We start from the raw sequence: 6,796 nt of genomic DNA, 5'->3' as shown, positions 1-6,796 counted from the left end.
TACTAGAAGTAAACACATCCTTAATGTAGACTAGAACTTCTTCACATAAAACTCTTTCCCACATTCCCCTCCCTCCCCTTCACCTCCCAAGTTTCATCCTAGCCTAAGGCAGTAAAATCTGTAGGGTGAAGGTTTCCTTAAACACATTGTATATGAGAGTATGTGACTTATCATCTCTGTGCCTCATTTACAGTGAGACTTAGCAGCTGCTTCGTGACCATGTGATACATTGAGCTTTGTATAATAGTTCACTTGAAGGTCTTTGCACAGTTCAGGCATGTCAGCTGAGTACCTTCAAGCAGCGCGGGGACTTGTAATTAGAGTGGCCCGAGGCTGCTCGCCTTTCTGAGAGGCTTTGTCTTCCCCGTGGATCCCCGTGGCATCCTGTTTCCAGAGGCTTGCCATCTGAGAGCTCCAGCGTTGGCTCGGCTGGCCGTGGGGGGATCCGAGGTATGTCAAGAACTGAGAACAGGTATGAGGGCTCAAGCCTAGACAAAGGTCTTGTTAGTCATTTGAACACAAAGCATGCAGCACCTCGCCTCTCTGCTGCATCCCGTAGCAGGTAAGAACCACCCCGTGCTTTACCTCAGAGGAGCTATGCCCGATCCCTTTCCAAAATAAACAATCCACTGTGTTTATCTATAATGACTTTTGTCACTTTAAGCAAGCTGGCTGATGCAGACATTCTTCAGAGGATGTCAAAGGAAGAAACATGCTGTTTTCTAAGTCAGCCCTTTAAATGACTGCATCACTTTTGCAACACTCTCAGCACTTAATATCCTGCTTGCAAGTTCCCATGCATATTTTCCCTGAGCATTCTTGAAAGCCAAGATTGAACAGTTTGGAAGGGATAGGCTTGAACTTCCTATTTATGCCTTTCCATTTCTATCACGCCCTAAGACAGAGGGAAATGTAATAAAGAAAAAAGAACAAACCTGAGATTTCTATAAGGAAGACTACATATTCGGCAAGGCATTTTGAAGCCCAGAGGATTTTAAACAGCAAATCAACAGGACGATGCTAAAATAGCTGCTCTAGGAAACAGACAGTTTGATTTTACCTTGCAAAACTGTTGCTGTTGATGGTTGGGGTAAGAGGAAAAATTCCTCCCAAGTATAAACTGGCAGACTCTTTTCATCTGTTACTTTCCTGTGCTGTCTCTGTAGTAAGTATAAAAGAAGAAACGACAGGTAAGGAAGCATGTTTACCTACTTTTGTACCTCACTCTCATGGCTCACTGAGAAAGAAATGAAATTTCTAGTGCCCACACTCACCATTAGATGAGAAAATGGGACTTTTCTGCAGAGGTGCAGAGAATAACCAGTGTGCTGGGCTGGCACTCACAAGGCACAACAGCCTTCCCTTCCCACCACCTCCTATACACCCATTGCCTGCTGCACCTGGCTGTGCCCTTCCATCACCTTCAGAGGGTGGAAGTGTTGTGGGTGCTTACCGAAGTTACTGGGGGTGGCACACAGGTGACTCCCTTTTTAAATAAAACAGAAGAACTGTCATTTTTTGTAACAGTTACTCTGTTAGTGCTGCCAGGGGATACATAAGTCTTCTTCGGCTGCTTCCCTGCAAGAGCAGGGCTGAGGGCCACACATGCTCATATCCATTACAGCATATAGCCCTTGTTGCTGTATTTTTCCCTCTTGAAAACTAGAGGGCCACAGACCACCCTCTGGCCCAAGCCTGCTCAGAGCAGGAGGCTCTGGTGGACTATAGGTCTACTAGTAAATAAGATGGTTGAATTAAAGAGAAGTGGATTGGCTGCACCACTGCACTCTAAAGCTGGTCTTGTACTCTGAGCAGTTCCCACCAACACTGCTATACAGTTGACAGAAATGGTCCAGAAGTCATCATGTCCTTGGGTGCAGCCCCCTTCTTCTGGTGGGAGTGCGACAGGGGTGCTCCTTCTTGCCAGCTGGCCTTAAAGCCAGAAACCAGTCCCAGGCGTGCTTAATTACCAGTATGTGTAGCTGGAGTTTGTACCCCTGCAACTCATAGAGGATCCTTGGGTTTCCTCTGGGCTGTGAGGTGTTGTCCCTGTGACCCTAAGACATAATTACTATGTCACCCTTACTTATTCAGTTCAAAGCAGCTGAAATAGTCAAGGGCTATGTCACAAGCAAAAAGCAGTGTTTTTATAGCACAGATTGAGTGTATATGCTGTATATCCAGTGGTGTGCCAGAATGGTGTGGGGAGAGCTTCAAAATGTGGTGTCTACTGGGATAGCATTGAAGGCATGGAGAAGGTGGGGGGAGACAAATGTGATACCATCTTAGACACACTGCCCTTTGGTAGTGGTCCCGGGGAGGAACTATCCCCTTATTTCCTCCAACACACATACTATCATCTGCTGCTGCCTTTGCTACACCAGCTTGCTGCTGTCATTGCTCTTCGTGATGTTGCATCTGCCAGTGCTGCCCTGACTTTGTCACAGCCTCCAGCAAGCCAGGCAGTAGTGGACACACAGATATGCTGCAAACACACAGGGCTCCCTCCAGTTTTCCTTGTGGTTGTGCAAGCTCATGAGATGGGCTTGCTGGGCCATGCAAACCTCACATCAGGTTTATGTTGCTGGCACTCCAAGTAACAGCTGTGTTTGCTTCTAGTCCTAAGATCCTTGCAGCCGTGTGTGAATTGTTTGCTAGAATAAAGCTGGCTAATTTAGTACTAATTTTGGAGTATCTACGTTGTGTTTTTGTCATGGCAGTCTAAACAGACATGAGAAACGTTCAGCAAGCTTGCTTAGACTTTTTTTTCTGCCTCTCGAGACAGCAGACTAGAAACAGCCCAAATCACTGGGACTGTTTAGCTAGATCTGGGGTTTGGATACTGTAAGTCACTCATAGTAATATTGTTATTTATATCCACCACTAATGCTCAGTAATTTTAAATAGATTTTGATCTGGTAGATGCCTTGTATGCTTAAATGAAGATGCCTTGTATATATGGGGAAGCCTAATGAAAAGATATTCCTACCTGTCTCGAGTTTGCAACTAAAAGTTTTGATTTCGGGTTTTGTATTCTTTCTACTGTTTTGAAATAAGTATCTCATTTTATTAATCTGAATGTTCTGGAGCTTACCTAATTACCCATGGCATAAGACTATTGTCACTTGGCCACTTTTTCTCTTAGAGATAACATGTTATGAAGTTCTACATATGCATCTCTGAGTTGCTTCATGGTTTTAGGTGCTCTTGGAAAGAAGCGTTGTGTCAACTTCATCACAGAATTAAATTTACAGGTTCTCAGGCAGAGAGCTCATCTAGGAAGGCTGCACCCAGCTCAGTTATTTTAACACTGAACACGTTTGTGAGTGTACTCTGGCTGGTGTCAGTGACAAAATCCCATTGATTTAAAGGAAAATAGGATAGGGCCCAAAATGCTAATTCTGTTGACTTTCTTAATGGGCTTTGGTTTAACCCTACAGCACGGAAACTTTGTTTCCTATAGCCCAACTTTATCTCCCCATCTCAATACTCCAAGTTTACATGACTCCCTTTTTCATCCCATCAACAAAGAATTATGCTGAATTATGGCTTTGTTACTAAACGGGAATTGTGTGTTTGAGGTATATTTTTCATGAGGCATTTTGGCCAAGTGGATGAGGTATTAATATGAGAAACTATAAACAAATCTTGGTTTTCTAAACTGCGGATAGAGTGATTGGCTTAATTTGTTTCTATACACTGCCATCTTGAAAACTAAACTGAAGCATCCAAATTAAACAGGAGATGTAAATATTAGCCAGATGTTCCCTGGTGTCAGAACTCTTTTTTGTTTCTTTTATTCTATTAAATGGGTATGCTTTTTTACATCTAACACAATAACCTATGTTTTAGATTTTGGTGCTAGCCTAATGGCTTTTTATCATATGATTATGATATCATCCAATCATGTAAGCGTCATGAGATGCTGTTCAGCTTTACTGAAGCACATGAGTGTCAAACTGCTTAGTTTAGGCTGAGCCATTTGTCTGACTGTCTTAATGTGGGGAGTGAATGTGCTGTTAATTTAGGAAATGCCAGCTGAGACTGAGAGTTTAGTGAGCCAAGCAAAACAGAGCACTGACCACAGATTGAAACATTACAGAGTTCCTTAATGGTTCTGTCAAAAAGAAATATAACACTTCCCCCCCACCCCCAGAAGTGGCAATAGCCTTCCTTCTGCAAGTAGCAACCAGTAGGGTTTTAGCATTGATGAACATGGATGGAAAAGACAGGCACTTGACTTAGCTTTTGATTAATGCTTTTTCCTAACGATATTTGTTTGAGTTTGATGATAGTGAAGTTTTTGGTCCCATTCCTCACATTTAATATTGCTGGGCAAATGACCGCAGCTACTGGTAAATCAGGATTGAGCAGATACCAACAGAAGATTTTCAGAATAATTAAAATTGTAACACTGACTATGGGTTTAATAAGAATGAGGAAAACAAAATAGCATCTCTTTATTTTTTTTTAATGTTACCTTAATAGCCTTGCTCAGAAATGTGGTCTTTTTAGCTTTCCCTCAGTATAGATTTGGATATTTGAGATACAGAGAAGACTTGAAGAGCCTTGAATCTCCTGGGAAGCACTGAGAATTAAACCTCCATGAATTTGGCCCGAAAGCTTGAACAGTTATGGGTTCTGATGAGAGGATTTGCTGCAACAGTCCTGACTGTGAGACCTTTTGTTTCTTAGCAGCACATCTGCTAGGCCCCTTGTCCTCTGTCTTTTGTTTTAGTGTTGGGTTTTGTTTACTGATCTCTTCAAAACATTACTCAGCTTGGTTGGGACAAGAAATTATTTTATGATGTCTGCTTAGCACCCTAAGGACTTTGATGGGTGAAAGAAAGAAAGCTTAAAAAGTAAAATTATTATTATTATTCTTTATCTATCCAAAGCTTTGTTAGAAGAAAGAGACTTGCCTGTGAACTCTCCTCTGCAGAAATTCTCATCACTTAAGCCATTTAAAAATAGACTGGACAAAGCACTAGGGAACATGCTGCAGAGGGCAAGTCTGTGCTGTTAGTGAGAGGACTAGATGACTTTCCCATATCTATGTTTTTTATTGTAGCAAGGTAATATGCTACCACTGTGCCCTCTAAAGCAACAAAACAGAGTGAATTAATCTCAAATGCACATCTGCCCTGAGATTTCCACCACAGTCAAGCAACTATACAAAAAAATTAATTGGGAAACAACCAACTAAGAATATTGCTACTAGTAAATTGCAAGATATTCTTCACAGTAAGGAACACCAGTGTTTGAAAGTAAGGCTTTGCAGTTTTCAAACTTATGGGAAAGCATTTTCCAAATAATTCTTGTGAAAATAATGTAAATGTTTTTTTTCCTATTCTCCGACCAAAGGTGTGAATTGCCTTCATTGACAGTGTCTCCGTCAGTGTTGTGGCTATACCAAGTACTCAACTCTGTAAAACAAAGGTGGTGAAGGCCGCTTCCAGCCCAGAAGGCTCTCATGGCATTGCAGTATCAGGCTTTATTTTGGTTTATTACTTTAAGGTTGGAGGATGTGAAAGAGACTGTGTTTCTCCTAGAGGAAAGGGATAGACGATCTTGAAACAAGTGCAACAGAACGAATGGATTAAAATCTAGAGAAGCCTTCCATTTCAGTTACTGAAGCCACTCTATATTCTGCAAAGCAAGTTTTAGGGCAGCTAAAAAAAACCCACAGTGAGACATTGATATCTTCATGTTTGTTTGGCCTCATACATCAGGTAAAACGCTATCAGTGGGTCTGTATTTTTGCGAGGCCTCTAGTACAGATGATTGAAAATATGGGACTTCACTTCATACTGATGAATTAAACATTCTGAACAATCCGAAACATGCAAACCACCGAAGCAATTAGCAAGATGTGCAGGTGCTAGAGATGAGTAACTGGTCAGACTTCTCAACACCTTCCTCTCTCCTTTCTCATAATGTCTCTTTATTTCATGTCTAAAATTGTATTTCATGATCTTCATGGCTGGGCTGACCTCTTTATACATCCAGCAAGATTTGTACTCCATTACTAGGGACTACTAAGTAGTAACTCCCTGTTCCTCAGTAGTTTTAAGGAAAAGCACCGCCACTCATTGGCTGACCAGAAGTGTGTTTAATTCGTATTTAATCTTTGTTTATGCTATCTACAGAATATTTTCTGAGATACCACGTGGCATCTCCTAGGCCTAGAGTCCAACAGCCCAAACTATAGCCTCCAGTCAAAATGTGTTTTGTCCTGGTCTTGTTAAAAAAATTACACAGGAAAGGAAAAACTTTATTTCACCCTGCGTATAGAGACAGAATATTTGTTTTCCATTTCATATTTGGCAATGTCTATGCAACATAATTATCTTTGTTAAACATCTTATGGTTCTTTAGTCATTCCGAAAGACCTCAAGAGTCTCCTTGTGATTAAAGCACGATGAGATTGTCCCTCTAACATCCTTTCAATTGTACTATAGTTTCTGCAATGATAATTTAAAAATTGATAGCACTTCTATTGTTCCAGGTTTGCAATCACAGCAGCTGTATATCAGTGTTTCACTTAAGTGTTATTAGTCAAGAATTGCTGCTATCACCAAACTTCTGTCGTAACAGAAACTCTGTTACATTATAACTAGTGCCATATTAAAGCTTTTACAAGTCAAAGATAAATCACAGGGTGGAACACCCCCCCTCCCCAAAAAAGAGAAAAAGCAAACAAAACCCCCAAATACCTGAGTACTAATGGTCCTGTGAGAAAAATGGCATAGATACGAGATGGACATAACACTGACCCTCATAACAATGACATAAT

At 41.2% G+C, this 6,796-nt stretch overlaps 1 long non-coding RNA gene across 2 annotated transcripts in view; it reads left to right on the top strand.

Annotated features, from left to right (window-relative positions):
* The first annotated feature begins 845 nt into the window (after positions 1–845).
* LOC128851426 (uncharacterized) overlaps positions 846–6,796 on the top strand; it is a 32,078-nt gene continuing 26,127 nt past the window's right edge. For both annotated transcript variants that reach the window (XR_008448807.1, XR_008448806.1), the window contains exon 1: positions 846–1,190. This is a non-coding gene — a long non-coding RNA (uncharacterized LOC128851426). The remainder of the gene's footprint in view (positions 1,191–6,796) is intronic.

This window comes from Cuculus canorus, chromosome 2, assembly GCF_017976375.1.
Source record: "Cuculus canorus isolate bCucCan1 chromosome 2, bCucCan1.pri, whole genome shotgun sequence".
NCBI classification, from domain to species: domain Eukaryota; kingdom Metazoa; phylum Chordata; class Aves; order Cuculiformes; family Cuculidae; genus Cuculus; species Cuculus canorus.
Note: the sequence above shows the minus strand (reverse complement) of the source record. Positions and strands in the feature narration are given on the sequence as shown.